This window comes from Corvus kubaryi, unplaced genomic scaffold, assembly GCF_017639235.1.
Source record: "Corvus kubaryi isolate FWS band 111438036 unplaced genomic scaffold, C.kubaryi_AGA036_p1.0 37300, whole genome shotgun sequence".
In the NCBI taxonomy this organism is placed as follows: Eukaryota; Metazoa; Chordata; class Aves; order Passeriformes; family Corvidae; genus Corvus; species Corvus kubaryi.
In genome coordinates, this window is record NW_024581093.1 from 3618617 (window position 1) to 3641301 (window position 22685).

General features: G+C 38.9%; 1 long non-coding RNA gene across 1 annotated transcript; it reads left to right on the forward strand.

Annotated features, from left to right (window-relative positions):
- Positions 1 to 1565: 1565 nt before the first annotated feature.
- Positions 1566 to 22362, forward strand: LOC121664124. The gene is made up of 2 exons (XR_006015882.1): positions 1566 to 10813; positions 18133 to 22362. It is a non-coding gene; the product is annotated as an uncharacterized LOC121664124 (long non-coding RNA).
- Positions 22363 to 22685: the final 323 nt, after the last annotated feature.

The window sequence follows — 22685 nt, forward strand, 5'->3', positions numbered from 1 at the left end:
ACATAGGCTTTTCTGAAATACAGTTTACTTTTGCTTTGAATCTCCTTTAATACATATATTGGTCTTGTTGAAGGAGTAAACAGAGGCCTTTTATTTCTGTATGTCTGTGAGGAAGGTCCCCATGTCTGTTCAATATCCCAGCTGAATGGATATTAAAACTGGTGCTGACAATATAATGTCATCACCAGTTCTCTGGAACTCACCACAATGTTGAGTGTTTCTTAAAGTACTGCATTCTAGAAGGCATAAAATTACTAGTGCAGGAAAGAGGCTGGATTCTGTGTGAAAATAAAAGCAAGATTGTATTAAAAGAACACGACATTTACAACAGCAGAGGCTTCTCAGCATTCACCGCTGTAGCCGTTGTTGCCTCTTAGAGAAGTGGATATTTCACACCTGGAAAGTCTGTATCATCCTTCAAGGTTTTTATGATTTTTTTACTGCCAGTGGTTAGCACACATCGATACCTAAAACTGTTCTGAAAATACCCTTTCTTGTTAAAACTGTTCAATCAGGAGAATAACTGCTGATTTAGGTACTTTACATGGCTTTTGGGATACAGGAGCTGCTTTTGTGACAAAGCAGTTTCAGGAAAGTGCCATGCTGTGCCCTGAATTGTGGCTCCAGAACCGCTTGCTTTGTACCTGTGTGAAGTACAGGTAGAATGTCACTAAATTCAAAAGGCTGCTTCCATAGGGACAGATTGAGGTGGGATGAAGGGTCCAGAGCATTGTTTCTTATCTCCACCTCTACTTTGCATTGCCTCTTGGTATGCTCTCCATGGTCACATAAGCAGCTGTGTAATTCCTAGATCCACACTGCAGCTGTTCCTGCCTTTATATCATTTCATCTACTTCAGAGGTTCTTGGGCCATAAAATGAAGCTCATTTTTCTGAGCTACAGGGACAGTTTGCTGACACCAGAAACTTATCTTTGCCAGAGGTTCTGTATTGCAGCAGAAGCCGTGTGAACAATCGCTATGGAATTCTCCCTAGCGGTGTTAATCCACCTTTTCTGGAGGACACAGTCCTGGTGGATATTGATGAAAAGGTAGAGATGGGTGTAGACTTCAGCTGAATCTCACAAAGATGTCTGTCTGTGGTTTCCAATAGTTTATGGACAGGTGGCCATCTTCCAGCCCTGCAACCTAGTTCTGTCAAATTAGAGACTTCTTCTACAGCTTTTTCTTGTACCTTGTCAGAGTTAGTTGAAACATTTGGGGCAGTGCTTACTAAGCATGTCTGAGGAGATGGTGGGACTGGCATGGTGTTGAAGGATGCAAATGCCTTCTAGACATTTGTGTGTTTACAAGGTTTGTGATGTCAGCCCTGCATATGCAGATGTAGCCTGTGTTGGTTCACACCAACAAAAAATGTAGCCCATAATCCTGGTGAAGCAGGAAAAGCAGATCGCAATGAGGATACAGGCGCTTTCAGTGGTTTTTCTCCTTTGCACCATTTAGGTCAGGCTCTTTCTTCTCTGCTGGTATCTATTGTTGCTGTTCTTTGGGACAGTAATGCAGAGAGTTTTGGTGTTAAAATATAAGGTCAGGACCATCCAGGATATGAAAAAAGATGATGTTATATTCCAGCAATAATAAGGGGGCTGGAAGAGCTAAAGAAATGAAATGCTGTGCCACCTTACCATCTCTCATCTTCCCTCCTCTCAGCTTGAACCGACACTCACAGACATGGTATAAAGGCTCCTGGCCACGGTTATCCACTGGTAAATGTAAGCAACTGGCTCAGGAGTAAAGAGAAATGTTGTGCAGGGGGTCTCAGTTATGAGGCTTCAATGTTTTGTTTGCCCCAAGACCTAAACTGGCTTGTGGTAGGAGAGCTGAGGTTGAGCTGGAGTTCTGTGCTTTGGGGGGATACAGATCAATACATGAATGTTGGTAACAAAGGAAGAGCTGACTCTTGGCTGTCACTTCCATCTGGCAGCTGAAGGTTAGGGAGGGGTTTCTTGCAGTGGGGGAAGGGACTGGTTCGTTCTGTAGAACCACAGCACAAGGTGCTGCTGGCAGGGGCGTGCGCCTGGGAGCGCTGGTGCTGATTTGAACCACTGAACTGTTATCTCTTCACAGCCACTCTGAGTCAGCTTGTCTTCCTTGTTTCCCTTACTGCCTCTGTGTGTTGGTTGGGAGCACTGTAATTGCTTTGAAGAACTCTGGAGTGGAGGAGGAAATGTGCACACGCACATGTAAGCATGCACACACATGAGGAAATTAGGAGGAATCTGCAAAACAAGGAATAGTCAGCAGCCAAAAGTCATAGCAGTGAGGAAAGAGTAGCATCTTGAGGAAGTCTTATTAGGAGTCTTCTTTGAGTCAAATACATGTTTTAGTGATGAACCCAGTGAAAGGTTTACTAATTTTACAACAAAGAAACAGAAAAGGAGAATATTCTAGATGCCACTTTTTTTTTGCCAAACAAACAATATTTGGATGAAGTAGACCTTTATTGTTTTGACAATAAAGTAGTGCTCAAAGCCATATTTGGTTTAGTACTCTTCACTGCAGCATTAAAACACCCCTAGCTTCTGCCCTGAAGAGCTTACAATTAAATAGACTAGGCAGAGGAAGAAGGAAGTGAAACGATGAGAATTTATTGGCATTTTTCAAACACATGGAGTAGGATCAGTAATTTTCAAGACTGTCTATGGTAGCGATTTTTTGGGGGTGAGAGTGTTGTTTCAAGGGGTTACTTCCATCAGGGCCAAAGAGTATGTTGTTCCAGGGCACTATATTTGTGAAGTGCCTCAACTGCCAGAGATACCTGTTGTATCCAGTCTTTGTTGATTGTCAGTGAGCTCAAGCAGTCTGACCCTCAAGCGTCCGTTCTGCTCCTGTCCTCTGGATGTTATTGATCATGCTGCAGTGCTACTTGTACTTGTTCTTTTGAGGTATTGTTTGACTGGCTGAATAATGCATTTCTGGCTTAATACTAATATTTTGGCACTTAAAATATTTTAGCTAGCCAGCTTTCAGGGAAGGAGAATGAGCTGATGTTTCTGGAATGGAATACAAGGAGTTAGGATATATAGTTAAGCTGTTCTGGATATATGTCTCAAGAGGAAAGATTAATGTTGGTGGTGGAATGAGAAGAGCTTGGACTTCAGGTATGGAGGGAGGGAAGGGACTGTCTTGCACTTTAGGTAACCCCCACTGCATGACAGACCTCACACAATGCTTTATTTGCTACTCTAAATCACCTCAGCTGTACCTCAGCTGTATGAGGGGTGACAGGGATGGGCTGTATGGGGGGGTTCACCTCCACCTGCCATTTCAGTGTGGAATGGAGCAGACATCTCTTCTTGGTTCCTATCAGTATTATGTCCAACCTGGTGGTTTTGCCATCTGTTACAAACATGATTGCTCAGGCTTTACCTTCTGCAAGAAAAGCTCATACTGGAGTGTTCTGTGCAGGGCAGTTTAGTGAATGGGTTAAATTTGTCACTACAAGATTTACCCAGAATGCATTAAAACATGTTAGTTATGTGAAAAAAGACCAACACCACTTGGTGAAGGTTATCTATGCAGTGGGCAGGAGAACTGAAAAGTTCAGAAAGTTTTGGTCTCAGCTTGTTACTGTTGTGTTGCAGAAATGCACTTGCTATAGATAAGGTTAGATAGATAATTAGGTAATTAGCTTTTAGGTTAATACTATAAGGCTTTTGAATTACCTTCCCTAAAATACACAGCAGTTCTTCCTTTTTTTTTTCCCCCCACAAATTAGATACCGCACATCAAAAAAATGCACTTACATGCAGAACACACATGCACTGTTTTTTCTCTCCTTTTTTTTCCTTTTAACCAAGAAAACACTTGAACACAGACATAAAATTAAATGCAGGACAAATGCTGTAGTTATTATATGCATAAGCAATAAGTATAATTTTGAATATGACAGCATTATCTGTTGTACTCCAAAGCAGAGAAACTACATCTTTTCTGCTCTGACAGAAGCAACAGTAAAAGTTAAAACATCATTTCTCAGGTTCTATAAACCAAACTGACTGATGTGCTGTCTGCTGAAATACACATTGCTTCAAAATTGATGCTGCTGTTATTTTTTATATGTCTAAACTTTTAGTGATTTGTCTTTCTGAAAGACAGAAAAAAGAGGTGGAGGGAAGAGATTCCTAGCATCTGCTCATAATGAAGGATTCTTTTTATTCTGTATTTCAAATCTTTCTTGATCAAACCCATGCAATTCTCTGAACTGCTTCTCAAGAAGGAAATATAGTGTTTAGCCTTAAAGGCAAGAATTAAACAGCTTGCCCTAGAGGGCCCTAAACTAATAGAAAGGGTGAACACACGTAATTATTCATTCTGGTGTTTCAGGTTTGAAAAATGTAAAGTAAACCAATCAGAATAGTCTTTCTAAATGGTTGCACAGTGAAAGATTTTCTTGTCATGAGAAGGATAGAAGATCTTGATCCTAAAGGAGAGGAAGACTTAGAATAGTTTAGACCTGTCTTGCAGTATACTTAGTTTACTCTTTTCTGGCCCATTCTGTGTTTTATCTGCTAAAGAGGAAACATTATATTTCTCATTAAGTGAAATAAATTAACCTTCCTTCTCCCATTTTGTACTGAAGAAAAAGCCATGGCTTGCTGGTTACTTTAATTCAGGAGACATGAATTCAGGAGACAGGCAATTGAAGAAGGCTTTCCTACTTTCCCCCTTCTTCTGTTTTTTTTCCTGTTCAATAAAAAAATCATTATTTGTCTATTTAGCATCCTGTGATGCCTGAAGGGGTCAGTTAAGTGCTGTTGCTTGCATGAGGGAGAGGATGAGTGCATTGGAGGGGGAAGGGCAGGGGATGTATTGCCAGCTTTCATCAGCTTATTTCTAACAATATTAGGAGGCAGGTCTGTGCTAAACTATTTTGTTTTGGCTAAAGTGGTTTTGGTACTGGTGCAAGTGAACAGCTGGGAGCTGCTCTGAAGGGGCAGAAACCTCTGCAGCTGATGGTGAGGAACATCTGGGGATAAACCTTTTCCACCGACACAGTCTTCACAAGCTGGGAGTTTGTCCATACCCCGAATTCTTCTCTGCAGAGCTGAAGGAAGAGTCTGGTGAAAGAGATGGCTGCCCTCAAACCCCTTGGGTACTCATTTGGTGTGGAAAGCTCTCCATGTTAATTTCCCATTCTCTCTTATCCTTTCCTGTACAGTATATTAGTTTATTGGAATGCAGTATATTAGTTGGTTGGAATACAGAGCCCAAGGAAGTTTTTCTATGGTATGTCTCAGGAAAATACACTTGAATGTACTGTCAGTTAAAGGATTGGCAGAGATCTTACTTCATGGTTGCAAGAAAATGCAACAAAATTCTTTTTTTCCCATTAGTTGAATGACATTTCTTCAGGAATTAATAGCCCCATCTTCTCTTCCCATCTCTGGATCAAGGCCACTGGGGATTTATAGTAAGATAAAGCAGGGAAGAGCTGATGGCAGAAGTTGTGGTTTATGGTATTGCCAATCTGGTGACCTTAAGCCTTAATGAGGCATTGATTAAGGACCTGTGGCATTGCTTTAACAGAAAAAAAGAAGTTTTAACAAAGTGTGAACTCTTATTTCTTTTCTCCAGCTCTGTCACCAAAGTTTTGGAGGAAACCTGGCTATGAGTGAGCGTTTGGTCTCACATAGTGTTGAACCTTCTCATCAGAAGCTCAGTGAAGCTACTGCTCGCCTCTGCTCTGGAACAGCAGTTGTTGGACAGCTTTCAGCTGTCCCCATCAGCACTGGGACACTTTCATGTGTGTCTGCAGAGCAAACCTTTCCGTTCTGTTCTTAAAGATTGGGAGCAATGTCCTTAAACGCCAATAAATGAAACACGTTCCTTTATGTGGCATCTCCTGTGGGTGTATAGTGTGTACTCTTAAACTTTGAGTTCTTGATCCTGTCAGAAGACAAACCAGCAGCCAGTCTGTTATGACTATTCTTATTAAGAAAATAATAAGTAACTAATATGAACTCCTGTCATTGCGGAAGTTCAGTACACACAATATAAAACACATGGCAGGTAAAACAAATAGAAAGATTTTCTTAGATCATCTTCACCATCATCTTTGTTGTCCTATTTTTGTTCTTGATTTTCATTTTCGAAAATACTGTAACATGTCAGCAGCACAGAGCTTAGAAATTAAAACTTGGATAAATGATTATCTAGTACACCAGAAACGGATGTATTAAAAATTATGGAAGCAAATATCTTTTACTAAAGCAGAGTCTTTGTGCAGATCATAGCAGCTGAAGTTGGTTATTTAGCCATTCATAGATCTGATTTATATTTTATGATGGGAAATTAGAAGCATTATTGAAGTGTGATAAAAATCAGCTGCATGTTTTGAAATTAGTGACACTATATCATCTGGATGCTTTGTTTTTTGTACGGTTCAGTGCCTTTCGTAATGTTCACTAGAGGACCTTCAAAATGAAAGCATCCTAAATTTGATGTTTGTATCGTGACCAAGGGACAAAATATTTTAGTAGATGTGTGAAATGAACAAGATTCTCCATGGATTTAAATTATGATAGCTCTATAGATTTTACTAGATCATGGTATATAATTTACGACTTGGGGATCTTGTTCTGAGGAATTTTCCTTACAATATTTGCTGCCATGAATATTTATGTCTATCTTTCTTGCAGCCATGATAATCTAAATGATTTGCAAATATCTGCATTAAAAAAAATGCAAGCAGAAAATGTATTATTTGAGAAGTTTGAGAGAAGGAATAGCCAATCCAAGAACTGCCTTTGAGCTTCATGCTTCATTCAGGCTGTGAAAATGACAAAAGTCTTAGCTGTGATCATGTGTTGGTTTTAAAGCTGAGAAACCAAATTTGAGAAATTGATGTGATTTCAGCTTCCTGCTGTGTTCACTTATACCTATAAAAGGATATTGAGTGTTGGTGTGCTTGGATAGATTAGTGTTGTTTTTGGCAGCTGATACAAACTAGTAAAAATCTGGTATTGTTTCCTACAGATCAATAAGAAACCAGAAATGGGGTTAGAATTTTTTTAATATGATATGCTTTGGCTTTGGCTTTCCTTGTATAAAAATATTATGACAAAGTACTGTGGTTACTCCCAAATCAACCAGCTTCTGCAATGTAATTCTCATTTACCCCACCCCTCAAATTCTGAATTAAAACATAAAGAATGAAATAACTGAAATATGTACAATGAGCTGCATTTGTGATCTTGTAAATGCTGCAGACAGCTCAGAGTCTCCCCAATAGGTCTGTTTGAGTATTGGTGCTTCCCGGTAGATCTGATGAAGTGCAACTGACTGGAACAAGAGGCTTTGGGTTCATTCTAAGCACTGCCAAAGACCACAGGATCAGAATGCAGGAAGCTTTAGGGCATGTCAGAAAGGGAAAGTAAAAATCTTATATTACATGAGGACTATGGAGGCTGAAAAAAAATCAGTTTAATTTTATCTGTGGTTGTAGGCTTTGCTGCAGTAATCCTTGCACATGAATGCATGCATTCACAGCTGTTTTTTAGCATAATAAGCTGTGCACATACTTTTTCTGTTCCACATTGTGCTTCTTCCTCTTCTTTTCAGCAGTGGTGGAAACTGTTCTTGCAGATGCTGATAATACCCATATACAAAAGACTGTGGTAAGGAAGCTGGGGATTCCAGTAATAAACACATGGTTCTCCAGGAGTGTGTGCGTTTTCTGAAGTACTTATAGTCAGAGTTCAAAAGGAGCAAGTTATTTTTGGAGGTTTTAGTGTTGCCTCATGGTTTTCTTCTCTGTAACAGCAAGAATTCATCTGTACTTCTTGCTCTGCGTGGAGCAGAGTGAGTGCAATAGTAAAATAGGCTCTGTTAAGAAAAGTGGTGATGTTGAGGAAGATGTGCAGTGCAAAATACTCTGCAGCCTGCTTTGCCATGCTCAGAAAATCAGGGAATTTCAGTATATGTATGCCCCCATCAAAAAACTGAAGCTTTGATTGCTGCTTTCCAGCTCATTGTAGGTTTATATGTCAGCTGAGTTTAATGATGAGTGGTATCCCTTCTGTAAATGTTTTATTCAAAATGGTAAAAGCACTTTCTCAGATTTGCTGGAAAGGTTGTCATTTCAAGAGTGAAATTTGTGAATGAATTCCCTGTACATTAAAATGGACAGCAACTTGGTATTTTGTTCTTTTCTGATTTTTTCGGTTGACCTATGCACAATATTCACACTCAACCATATAGACAAGTAGATTAATTCCTTCAGAGGCTTTCTTGCATGTTTGTTCTTGGATTATCCTTTTATTTCAAAACAGCCTGAGAGATGTGTGTACCACCCCCATTTTACAGGTAATAAACTGTAGCAAAGGAAATGAATAACTGTTTATACTAATTCTGATGGCCTAAATTGTGACACCTAGGACTCAAATTACGTGTTTTCTACTCCCTTGTGGCCCATACACTCCATGATCAGGGAACAGCTTCCAGTGCAGCTGGTCAGTATTCAGAACCATTGTACCCAGTCAGAAGCTCTGAAATTGTGGGACAAGTTTGATTCAAAAGATTTTCCAATGATGAGAAAGTAAATCAGAGATGGGGATGAAATCCCATTCCACTCTGCGATATGCAGGTGTCCAACCATGAGACTTGTTTCTTTTTGCTTGCCTTTCTCTGCCCACTCCCTGCCATTTCAAATATGCTCGTGACCTTCAACAATAACATGGGAGCCTTTTTCTCTGAACAAGCCAAGCTGCATATGTTTCTGTCCTGAGCAATAGGGAGTGTGGAAAAGAATATTATGGAATTACATAATCTAGGGCCATGTGGTACTACATAATGTATGGGATGTTTCTCCAAATACTAGTTCTGCTGGCACCTTGCATAGCACCTCCCAAGTTCTCTCCTTTCCCTTCCCACTGAAAAGCCTTATCCTGCCAAACGTGGTTTAGTTCTCTTCCGTATTTATCTGCTGTTCTCCTCCATCTAGACAGATGACTGGCATGGATGTGTAAAGTCTAGCAAAGGCATTGTGAACTGAAAGAAGAGCTGCTGTGCTGGGCTTTCCCTTGCTGGGGCTGCCAGGCCAGAGTGTTCCTGTAGCTCAGCTGTGGCTTACTGAGTTGCTGCTGTGCAATTCCCAGGCATGGGATTGTGCAAGAGGCTTTATTATTCAGGTCTAATGATTTGTTTACTTAAAGTATAAAGCAAATAATCAGGTTGAGTATCATTCCTAAATGCACTCACAGTCACTTTGTGTAACCTCTTACTACTTTTTGCAATGAAACCTCTTTAATAGACAGGCTTGCTCTGGGAGATGATACCTTGTACCTGGAGCAAGAACATTTAACTGCTTCAGTAAAGGTGCTCTTAGCTTAGAGTGTGAAAGACAAGTTTGATTTTTGTTTCAAGATGTGAAAATTCAGTTTTCCCTGCCTAGTCGGTGTGGTTATGTGTTGTTATGTTATGTTATGTAAAACGTGCTACCATGTTGACCCTGTATTTGTGTATAAATTAAGACAGTTTGGTTTAACCTTTGACTGTATTCATATCCCTCTACGTCCCTCAGTGCATAAGAATAAAAAGGCATCCTAGAATGTTAGTGTTTATCAGCGAGTTCTCTACTGATTTAGAGGTTTTACTGTGGTTATGACTGTAGAAAAAAATACAGTGTATCTGTGGGTATTGTATTGCATTGGTTGAGGAGCTGTATTGGAGCCTTAATCAGTGACACAGAAGAGTGAATTTTTCTATACAAATATCCTTTGGCAATGATTGCTCACAGAGGCAACAATAGAAAATAATTGTATTTTAACAGAAGTTAATATTTCAAATGTATTGAGTATATTTTGGGACTTGTGACTTTCTGCAGTTGTCCACAGAGCATCCCAAAGGCATGTTTAAAGTACTTTAAGCAATTAATTTAGTGTTTATTTTAAAACACGAGAGATACAGCACAATAGAAGCACAATAGAATCATTGGCCATGATCTGTGGTTTCATTTCCAGTATATTCAATGGAGAGTGTAGTTTGTATTATCCTTTTCTAGAACAAATTGCCTTTACTTGTGCTAAATGTGCAAGTATGTACAGTTGAGCATCTGTAGTCATTATGTTTTAATTTGTGGACATTTTTACTTGTGTGTATAAATTGGGAGCTGCAAACTAGAACTCAGAGATTCACGTGCCCAGTTTTGAGGACATGTATCTCCAGTTTTGGTGGTATGAGTACCTGAACATTTTAAAGATAACAGAGAGAAGAGGGATGATTGCAAGTTGTTGAAATATGTAAGTGGAAGGGTAGAAATGTTGAAGACTGTGAATAGCTTTACTTTCTTTCCCGTGAGTGAATTCTGTAGGTTGTAATAAAAGACCAAGTGTATGTTGGGATGAGTGAGTAATTCAGGGAACTGTCATGTCTCTCTCCCACTCAGCCTGTGGAATCCACACTCAGGGACAGTCAGCTGATCTTGGCTGCAGGGCAGGAGAGGGGAAGTTCCCAGCTAATCTGGTGCACACACAGTTAAAAATGTTTACTTATTGCTTCAAAGGCATCACAGTGAGCTCTCACACTGGGTTCCAGTAGACATCATAAAAAGTTAGTTTGTGAATGTGCAGACACAAAAGGAAAAAGGCTCAGTAAATAAAACACCAGTCTTGCAAGTAATTCTCAATATGGTGTTTGGTTTATGCACTTGATATTTTCAGGTATGTTCTACTCAAGTGTAACTTCCTTTATAGGTAATGCCAAAGCCCCTGAAGCTCTTCAGTTCAAAAGTTAAAATAGCTTGATGCAGCAAGGAAGCAAAGTTTTGACATCTAGAATGACAGCCTGGGTGAAGTAAGTAACTGACCTTCTCTGGATGTGATGTTTTAAAGTGTGCTCGGTAATGACTGCTACAGTTAAATTTAGACTTGCACAGTAAGCCTGCTTTATAAACTAATTTATTTTCAAAGATTTTTTTTCATCCTAGAGAAGATTTTTTGTGATTTTAGATTTTGAGAAAGATTGCAAAATCTTTCTTTTCCTCTCTTATCTCCATGCCTCTTATCCACATTCAGACCAAATAATAATTTATGAATACTTTTAATATTCATCAGGTTCACAATCCAAACCACACTTCTGATTTTTTGGACATTTTGTTCCTCCAAACCTCACCCCCTTTCACTCTTGTGGCCTTCGTCCTTGTCCCTGCTTTCATTGCTCTTTCCCCAGGGAGGCCTCTCTCTGTCTTGGACACATTTCTTCTAAACTGGGAACTGCTATTACCCTTCTGGAAAAGAAAAACTGTGGAGAACTTAGAAATTCCTTAGCTATGTAAAAATTTAAGCCACGGAATAAAATGCCTCCAATGATGTAACTGATGACATCTGAGTCTCTGAAGTCTTCTGACAGGGACAGGGAAATGGAGATTTAGTATGCCAGTAATAAAATAAAATGTTTTAGGAAATTTCAGCTTTCCTGCATGGCTTCTCCCTGCCCCTTCTACTTTTAGAGGCACGTCCAATATTTCTGAGAAATACCAAAGAGCAAAAAGAAACTTATTATTTATGATTCATCCTGAAAAATTATATCATATTTATAATTCATAATCCCTGAAAGTAGAAATTGCACTCTGTTCATGGAATCAGATTTAATAAGAAGGAAATATGTAGCTTTGTATATCTCAAATGAGCACATAGCTCATATGTTTAGGGTAGCATTTTCAATGTACATGTGTCTATACACTGAAAAAACAAAAAAATAAATTTATTCACTAACATGAGCAATATTTCATGAAGAGAAGTTTGATTAATTTCATACTAATATTTTCTAATTTCCTGCTCTTCTGAGAATACTTTTAAACGGGATATTGATTCTGTTTACAAAAAAGAGCCAGGTTATTATTATAAAATTGGAGCTGAGCCCAGATGGAAATATGTATTCCCTTGCAGCTCTCTGCATTGTATTGGAGCTAAATGCTGAGGTTCACCTATCCACAGTGTCTGTCTTTATAGTAAAGGACTTTTGGGACTTCATTTTCTTTTGAATGTTTCCTTATATCCTTGGTAGATTTCCTGTAGAGAATACCTGCTTGCTGTCTGCTGAGGGGCTGATCCAGCGCAGGTTAAATGCCTAGGATGTCAGTAGGGGGTCCAAGACTGTCATCCTGACCTATGGAAATTAGCCTGGGCTGTATCACTGATTTCAGTCCTTAGAGAGTTATGCCCTTTCCAAAAGAGATTTGTAGACACCATTAATGTAATACACATAATTTATTTACAAATATACTTGTTCAGTGACTAATTTCTTAGTCACTTTATTTTGCATTTGCTTAACTGTGGAGCTGGAAATTTGAGTTTATCTCATGGATGGATGGATGGTTAATCTGTGTGATGTTTATTTTTCAGAGGAACATTAGTATCTCAGAAAGAGATATTTAACTCAAGTGTAGAGTGGTGTGCATGTGTAGAGCAAAAATATGTCTCCATTCCCCTCTGATATCTGAGCTTTTTTAGAAAGCTTATGGTTTTGCTGTCTCTCTCTTGACTTAAACAGCTGATCACAGTTTTGGAGTTACAATTTGTGATAATTTGAATACAAGGGGAAACAGCACAAGAAAGACATGGATCTGTAAGAGGTGTCCAGAGGAGGGCATGAAGATACTCAGAGGGGTGGAGCACATCTGCCATGGGGACAGGCTGAGAGCTAGGGCTGTTCATCCTGGAGAAGAGAAGGCTCCAGGGAGACCTCCTTTGTTGCCTTACAGTGCTTTAAAGGGGGTTTATAAAAAGGAGAGGGAGGGACTTCTTATGTGGGCAGATAGTGACAGGACAAGGGGCAATGGTTTTAAACTGAAAGGGCAGGTTTCGACTGAATGATAGGATGAAATTCTTTACTCAGAAATTCTTTACTCAGAAATTCTTTACTCAGAAATTCTTTACTGTGCCTGCACTGGCACAGGTTTTCCAGAGAAGCTATGTCTGCCCTATCCCTGGAAATGTTGGATAGGGCCTGGAGCAACCAGGTGTACTGGAAGGTGTCTCTGCCCATGGCAGGGGGTCTGAATGAGATGATCTTTAAGGACCCTTCCAACTGAAATCATTCGATGGCTCTGTGAAACTGATGATGGACTAGGGTTCTTCATTGCTTCAGTCTGGTTTAGGGGGTTTCAGTGAAAAGTGCCTAAATATTTTGCAGACTGATACCAAAAGCAATTCACATGTCACACCACATGTGTGGAGCACCTCATGCTGGAGCAGAGGGTTGAACCTGGGTTTCATAAAGCTAAGCCCACCACCTTAACCTGCTTACTTGTTTTGTCTCTCTAAGCTGGCTGATTCATTTGAATTTATTTTAACTTCATTTGAAGTATTAACTTATTCACTGGAATTATTTGAATGCACTGATTTATTCAAAAATATGACCATGAGAAAAGTAAATAGCAGATTGCAACAAATTTACATTGCAAAGAAAGGGAGAGCAAATTTGATCTGCTGTGGTGAGTCTAACTGTATTGGCTGGAGTTTAATTTGGGGAAAAAAATTATCATAAATATGATAATAGAGCGTCTGATATTTTTCTGGTAAATAACTGGTCATGTAGGAAAACCTCTCAGTCTCCACCCTCACAAATCATTTAAATTCCATCATTCCTTGGGGTTTTAAAATTACTTCCAGTGTGTTTAAAAGGGGCTGTTGACTAGAGATGAGTAAGCAACCCTTCTCTTGAGATAAAATACATTCTTTGGCTGGCAGCCCCCAATTCATTTGTCTTGATATCAGTGGAAGTATCTTTATGTTTTTTGAATCAAATGTTCATAGCAATGAACCCAAAAATCAATCATGTGATACCCAGTAACAGCTCGTTTACTTATTAATGTAATTGCGTACTCTGAGAACACTCAATATTTAAACTTCTGTGGTTGTTTTAACAATTGTTGCTTCAGACTTCAAAATACAGTGTAAATCAGTAAATGTAAATGCATTACTCTGTCCTTCATGTTCAGGCGAGTCGCTACTTTCCCTTCAAATCACTGAAAGCCCTCTTACCCAGTGCCTTTCACTGTGCAGGCTGACAACAAATCCATTGAGTTCCATGCCCTGATTTTGAGAGAAACATTTTATTTCTCCTAAATCTCTTTATAACAGAATGCACTCAACCATCCTCTTTTCTTGGAATAAAGCCCCTTTTTCAACCTCTTCATTCCTTGTGCTTTACCCTGTTAGTTTCCAAGCCCTGTATTCATGAAGATGTTTCACAGTTCTCCTGGAATTGTAATGATTTGTATCACCTGCTAACCTGTGCTTTTTCCTACTTGTCTTTTGTCTTACTGTCTCTTGATCCCCAGCTGCAAACCCCATTTTTACATCTCATACAAACCTACTGTGTCTCTTTCTCCTTTGTATTGATCTTAAAGACCTCCCTCTAATGTGATGATTGTAATAAATGAGACTGTGCAAAGGCTAGGTAGAGGCTGATGAGCAAAGCTGGCTCCCATCTCTGAGCTTGATCCATTCAAGTTGGTGAAAAATCTCTTATTGATTTTAGTACAGCAATGTCAATATTAAATTTCCATGTATCTGTATTTATAACCGCATTTCTGATGGTGAATTTTCCTCCTCCTTGGACAGGAACCATCTTTGTCTATGTTACCGCAGCATCTTGGCAATGGAGACAAATCTGAGTTTATTCATCTCTATTGTAATAGAATCATAAAATATTTTAGGTTGGAAAAGACCTTTAAGACTATCAAGTCCGACCGTAACACCAAACCTAACATTGCCAAGTCCACCACATAAGTGTGTCCCTTACCACCATGTGTGCCATCATCAAAGACTGGGAAAGAAAAGGGGAAAAGGATTTGGGTGTTACTGATCACCTTGCTGCCACATGTAAGAACCAGTGAATTTTCCCACTGTCTGTTCAGTTTTATAATTCTTAATTCTAGAAGATTGGTAAGAGAGAGCAAACACAGCATCGGGATTTATGGGTCAGGACACTTACCTGGGAGGGTGGGAATGAAGTTCCTGTTCTGCTTTGTCAGTGTCACTTTGTGGATTATCATATCTGGAAACCAAACTGCTGTACAAGGGGAGTTCTGAAGAGATTGAAGTGGCTGTGTACAAATGGGTTTGAGCAAAAAAAACGTGCAGAATCGAGTAGCAGTAGATGAAACCTGATCTTTATTTCTTGGCTGGTGCTGCTCAGCAGTTTCCTTGATGACTCAGTTACATGGTGAAATCAGCTTTCTGAATCCAAAGAACAGAAATGCCTTTTATAACAAGGGAAGGTTCTTTCTTGGTAATCTGTTCACAAAGTAGAACATTAACCTGCTGAAAATCTTACTCCCTTAATATAAATGTCATCTTTCTTAATGTTCAAAGCACAGATTTTACACAGGGAAAATTGGGAGGTCTTTCAGAATAGAAATGAGAACATTTTAGAGCATTAGTTGACTTACAGGGTGAGAACCTCACCCCAAGCATGTGGGTTTAGCTTTTTGTACTTGCTTGGTTATAATTCTTTTTATATCAGTTGAAGATGACCTATTTTTCTAGTTGTAAGATTTGAATCTCTAGAAAATGAATCATTCTTGTCAAATGAACAAGACCTTCCTCCTGTTTTAAAGAGATAGTTATTTTCATGCATATAACCTGTGGTCAGTTGCTTTAATTAAAAAAAAAAAACCAGACCAATGATTTAGTGTTTTTGTAGATTGTCTGCAAGTAATACAGAGGCAAAAATAATCCAAATCTCTGCAAATCCAGTATCTCAGCCTACCTCTGTTTTTTGAAAGGTGATATGAAGGTTTGTGATCAAGAAAGAATGTTTTTAAGCACATGAACATGTTAAGAATTTGACTGTCTGAAAGGTTCATTACTGAGCACATTCTCACTGGCCATCCTGGAGTCAGGCAGCGCTCACAACAGCAGGCACTTTGGTATTTTAAAAGGGATTATTGGCACAGTTCTAGGTGAACAAAGGCTTTGCCAAAACACTGAAATCTTGCCAGGGCAGACACAAAGAGTGGTTTTTAAAGCAGCATTGTAGATTTGGTGCCTAATTTCCACTGATGCAAATTTTGAAAAAATCACGTAAGGAGATGCCTGGTCTTTGATGTGGAAGGAGCCCCATTGCTGCCATGATGTCAGTCTGTGGGTTACCTTAAACACAAGTGCAGCTCTGGCCTTGGGAAGTCAGAGGGGTTCAGTGGTGTAGAGATGTACTGTGTTAGTTTGAAAATCATAAAATAATTTAAATTGGAAGGGCCTGCCAAGCTTTAGCTTCTCAGACAGTAAAATTGAAATTTTCAAAATTATTATGTATATTTATAAACTATTTGTCACCATAGTAATTATAAGAATGCTACTTAGATTTGATTGAAGAACAAACAGGACCTTTTCTGGAACAGGGGCCCATGTTTGTGGCAGCCTGTCATTAATTAGTCTAAAATACACCAATGGCTATTATGGAGGAATAGAAAGATTTATAAAGAATATAAAGGTTCTGTAAGCAATTTTGGGACCTACTAGACTGTCAGCTACTTACTGCATTTATACCACAACTTGAGAACTACTGTCATCACAAGAGGAGTTGTTAGAAAATCAGAATATCCCTGTACTTGGTGTTACTGGTTTTTATCTTCTAGAGATAATGGTATAAATTATATCTAAAATATAAACTTTTGTCTCTACAGTATTTTTATGTAGTTTCTGCTATGGTGGCAGTTTTGTGCATTTCAGCTTTACCCATATGCGTTTTTTCCACTGAGCCTTTATCTTCATTGACATATTTTTAAGTTCTAAATATTTGCATTTTCTTTTGGTTGAAGTTCATCCTGGCTGTGCCAAGTTCCTTTTGCCTACTGCACTTTTTGCTTACCCATGAAGAATTATACTTATCTCCCCATACCTTGCTGCAGCAGAACATTTTGGTACATTTTCCACCAAGTTTACTTTTGAGTTGGATGCCGCACCCTTAGATACATCCTGCACAGACAGGTTCCTGCTATGTCCCCCGTGGTGAGGTCTGTGAGTATTATCCTTCCTCACAGGCTCTTGCTTGTTTTCCTGGTGGTTTTTCATCATGACCCTGCAAAAGAGCTGCTGGCCTCACTGCTACTGCATGTTTATTTGTTCCTGTATGTGTTTAGAATATTTTCTTTTAATTTCTGTAGCTTCTGTGAGAGAATCTTAGAGTGTGATTTTAAGTAAGAGGTTCTCCTCTGTGACTGAGAGCGGAAGTTTCAGACCTTGCCTGTGCCCTGGCCACTGTACAGTGGACATTGGAATCCTTTCTGTTTTCAAATGGATTTGCACAGTACATGAAAACTGAATGTGGTCTGTTGCAGAATGGTTTTGGCACTCCTTTTTAGTAATTACGTATCATTATACTGCTATTTAAATGCAACCTGCCTAAACATTTTATTAGTACTTTACTACTTAATTAACAACTATTGCTGAAAACAGTCCCCATACTGAGACTTATTCCACTTAAGCATCCATGCTAGTGAAATGTAACTTGCCTTTTGAAGGAATATATGACATTCTGTGGAATGTTTTTTCTTGGTTGGTTCTTGAAAGTGAGCCACTTACTTAGTGCTGAGTATCTGAAATTATTTAAAACAGTATCTGCTAATGCTTTCTACATAAAAATGATAATTATACAAATAAAATTCTCAACAATAATTCACATTCTTGTCTGGGTGAAGAGCCTTCATACAACAAGCCACCAAGCTCTGCTGCTAAATCAACAATTGTGTTAGCCTTGTAGTGTCACTACCTGTGTCATTTCCTTTGGTCTCTGACTCTCCTGGTGTGTTCCATACGTTCCAAGCAGTGTAGAATGGAATGACCTGGAGATGTTGTCATTTCCCAGGGATGTACACGCAGAAAACCAAAAAGGTGTTTGGGTTTGGGAGAAAAGATAAAGAATTTCCTATTTTTAAATGAATTTGGTTTTTTAAAGATCATTTTTGATGGAGGGGTGCTGGGTATATAAAATAGTGCTCTAGGGAGTTCTGGAGCTCTGCAGGATTTCTGGGAATTAGTATTGCTATAATGATGGAAGATTACTTAGAGCCTTCTGCATACAAGAAAGATATGTCGTGATTTTCTTCCATAAACTGCAAGCTTAATACTGCACACTGCCAATCTTTTACATTCCTCTTTCTTTAGGAATCTCAGATGGAGAAGATGCATGCAGGGGGAATTTGCTTTCAAAACTGGACTTCTGCAGGACTTGGTTCTCTTCTCACAGTTGTGTAGGCCAAGTGCAACTCATGACAGAATCCTTCACAGTGAGTTACATCAGTTCCTCATAAAGTTATTATTTAGTCATAGTTCTGTATTTCCAGTTGGTAAGATCATGGAGGGGAATGTGGTGTTTGAAGAGAAAATCTTCCTGCTGCTGTGTTCTTCTGTGGGACATTGCCATGTTTCAGTTGTCCTAGATTTTAGTCAACCATTTGAGCTCACAGTCAGCTCAAATTTATCTCCTTTGGCTCAGATGTGTCTGTGTAATCTGCAGCCCCTGCTGCAGTTGTTAACAACTGGCAGAAAGACAGGGCTGAAGGACGGGGGGGAAAGTCTTTCTGACCACTCCGGTAGGGTTTGTCAGGCCTTGTCTCTTAATGCCATAGGTGTTGGTTTTGTCTAAACTTTGGGCTTAAGGCTTTATTAGGGCCATTAGATGGGAGAAAAGACCTTCATAGATCTGTGAAGGGATGCTTACTGTATTTCCACCCTGGACATATTAGATGTCTGTACAAACTAATTCTTATCTCTGCCATTTCACAGCCCAGGCCTAATCAGGGCAGGACAGACTAGCAGTAAATAGATGATACTGGCTGTGAGTTGAGTTTCTGGAGGAGATGGCTCAGGCCATGGAGGTCAGTGGGGCCAGATGTGTAAAAAAACTCCTTTTTGTAGGCTCAAGCAGCATGATGACAGCAAAGCTGGCTGTCCTCAGCCTTTAACTGGAAACGGTATCTGTTCCCTAATGGAGGCAAGTTGTAAATTCACAGATGGTCTATAATTACCCTTAACTAACACTCTGAAGGTAATAAGTGGAGCCTCACCCCCCTCCCGCTTTCCCCTCCTCCACAGGTGTCCAATGTGGTTATTTACACCTGTGAAGAGTGAGTAAGAAAGTAGGTATAAAATCCTGTCATTCAGGTTTGGCAGTGTTTAACAACCTTGTAAATGAGTATTCAAATCTTCAGGTGGAAGATTGAGTACTCTTTCCAATTTTTTTTTTTAATCCTCACTTTTTATGCTCTTTTTCCATCCTGAATAGAGTACCTAGAGTGATCATGCACAGTGATGCTTCAGTGGGGAACTTTTTACGAGGGGTTAATTTAAAAATTATTTAGGACATCTTTTGATTTCATCAACCACTCACAAGAACACTGTGTAGCAAAGTAGTGTGCATAGATACTCCTTAGGGAATAGGACAGATGAGTTGAACTGTATTTTCATTAGGAAAACGTACTCCTTTTTATATCTATGCAAGTATTAAATATTATCAATTCTAATGCTCTTGTGAAACCCTTTGGCACTCAGCCTTGCCAGGGTTATCATTGGGATTTTGGTCAAGAGTAAGGATTTTAGGACTGCACTGATATGCGTTCATGAACCTCATTCTTGTCAGTTTACTGTTTGCTATTTTCTTAAGTGTTTGTCCTAATTTAAAATTTGAGAAATTCTGTAAAGTTGGAAGAAAATTGAGAGTTGCCTGTATTAGTGGTTAAAAAATTCCAGTAATTTTTTGCATTTTTATGGTGTGCTTTCATTTTCTTGGTAAGAAAAATGTTCTCTGAGTGAGGGTTAAATGCATTCTTGACACTTGATTCCCTCCCCTGCCTGCTGACTCACCATTTCATTGGCACACAGCCATGGTACAGTTGTGGAGTGTGTTTACCAAGTGCTTGAATCACAAATGGAGAGTTGTTGGATTTTCTCATACTTGAAATGGTTGGGAAAAGTTTTAGCCTTTCAAATCAGCCATATTGCAGACTGTTCCTTTAAAGCTCAGTTTTAATATTTGAATATCTTTTTGGATGAAAAGCATTTATTTAAAAAGCGCCATTTAGAAGGAGACAATGTCTTTGTGTTCTAACTAGAGACAGCCATGTATGGAAGATGAGTCCTACCAGGTCTAATGTGCTTTGGGTTGTTCCTTTCCAACTGGCATCACATTAGCATCCAGGAAAATAAGTGCTTCATCCTGCTACATGTAAATACATGAAGAATAAAACATGCTGTTTTTCTGGTCTAATGAAGGCAGGCACATCCCAGTGCTGGGGATGGGGTGGGTGTTACCAGCACCATGTCTGGGGCTTGCTCTCAGAAATGAAGGGAGGATTCGAGTCAAGCAGTCACCAGCTCTGCACCCCACAGTCCAACCAGAAGGATGCTGCTAATCTGACCTTTGCCCTTGGAGCAAGAGCATCCATCGGCAGTGCAGCCAGCAGGAGTTTGGAGTTGGTGCTCATTTTGAGTCTAATGGGCAAAAAGTAGATTTGAAGGGAATTGTTTGCCAGAGTCTGAGCCCCTGACAAAGTTGCCGCAGATGCATACAAAATAAACAAGTAAGAGGCTAAAATAATGCAGATCTTGAATAATTAGGCATGGGAAGAGTTTAATGTGAATTCCTGTATTCATTTAATGAAAGTGAATACCCCAGAGCCTGGTGGGCAGCATAAGGAGAAACCAGGCGTCTGGAAGGACAGCAGTAGGAAATTGCTGATCTTTTTGGAGTAATAGATAGCGTAGTACTTATTTACAGACACATCAGAAACACATTTCTGGATGACTGTGAATAACTTATTTCTAGATGATAGTAATTAACTCAATTCTAACAAGTCAAGATTGCTGCTTAGTGTTTAAATCATTTTTCATTCTAGAAACTCCAATGTTAGATGGCAGCTTTTTATCTCACATCTTAGGAAGCAGCAGCAGTTCAACAGCCCTCGTTTCAAACATGACTCCTGGTTGCAAAGAGCATTTTCACTTTTCTCTTTACAGTTGTTCACCAATATATTTCTGTGTATGACCAATGTATAAAATCAGTTTCACAGATGTGTTATACAGTCATCCAGAATTCAAATTGATAAATGTGACTGAAGGGTTGAGGAACATTAAAACACAGCACGGCATGACTTTCTACTAACAGGAGTCAGCAATAACACTGTAAATGTTGAAATTTATACAAGACTTCATAGACACTGCTGTTAAATTTTGAACTAATGGAACCCTTCCTCCAATGCTAATTATGTGTTTCTCATCAGAGCACTTTATCTTTTGAAGAGATGGCTACAAGATATTCCTGTACTATCACTGTGAAGGAGTTTGCTGTGGTATCTGTCAGCCACTGGGTTTATCTAGAAGCAGGCGAAGTCAAGAGGAGGATCTCCACTGATGCTGGTGGCTCTTGACTTAGAATCACGGGGTTTGTTCAAGTGACACCAGTGTCAGGAAGTGATAAGGAAAGGTGATAGAGTTTAACATAGAATTTTTAAAGTTACTAAAGGTTTCATTTTCTCAAAATGAAAATTGCCTTCTTTCTCCCATAGTACTCTTAACTGTTCCAGATGAAAATTACTGAGTAACACCAGATGGACTTAATAATTGGAATTTAACAAAGTTTTTAACAGTTCTATTTTTATTATATATCTGTAATGAGCAAATTTGTGAAACCAAGGAAAGAGTATAAATTAAAGCAAAGTGGTGCTAACACAGTTCAAATGGTTTGAATTCTACAGGGGGTTTTTAGTCTGGCTTTCTTAGTAATCTGAAACTCGCCATGCTATGACTGGAGATTGGTTTTGAGGTGAAGTCAGAGTTGTGAAGAGATGCATTATGTTTGATTAAATTTTTCTTCTGAGGTGGTTTCATGACAAATAAGACACCCAAGGAGAGGTGAATTCCTGAAGTCAATATGTCCAGAATCAAACCTGACTTTTTCCTTTGCAAGCAAACTGTCCCCTAGTCCAACTTCTGACAATTGTTTTGCTTTGAAATCCCCCAGTGTTTAAAATTGTCTGCTTTTTTTCCACATGCTTTCATTTGCTTTCAGAACCTCTCCTTGTTCTTGCCATATGCAATATTATTTCTGTTATTCAAAATGAGAAGTGGTACATCTTAGTGTATGTAGAGCTTTGACCTGTTTTTATATCTTAATTGGGATTAATACCTTCCTGTTCTTTTAAAACATGCAATTAATTCTTTATATCTACTTAACATGTTCCTTTTCCATTTAATTTGTATATTAATGTGCTGTAAAAAGGACTGACATTTGAAAAAGCTTGAACCCTCCCCAAACACTTGGATGAAGTTTTTAATTTTAAAGAATTTTTGCTTTCCTTTAAAAATGAGTTATTTAAAATAAAATTCCCATGTTGACAATCTGTGTCAAAACTAAACCAAACTTATCAATAAAACTGTTAGACAGGAAAGCTATGACACCCTGTTCATCATGTGCACATTGCTCACAGTCCAGTGGAAGCTACAATAAGTTAATTCCTGACAAGAGTCACTGTAATAAATAATTGGATTTGTTGATAGTGAAGTAAGACTAAATTTCTCAGTCCTCTGCTCCAAATAGCTGACCACAGTTTTTACTAACAGTGTCTGTCAGTTTAAAGCCAACCAATATAATTGCTAGAACATAATTGCTTCCTTTGAATGAAGTGTAGGTAATTTTTTCAGACCTTGTTGTATAGCTGGGT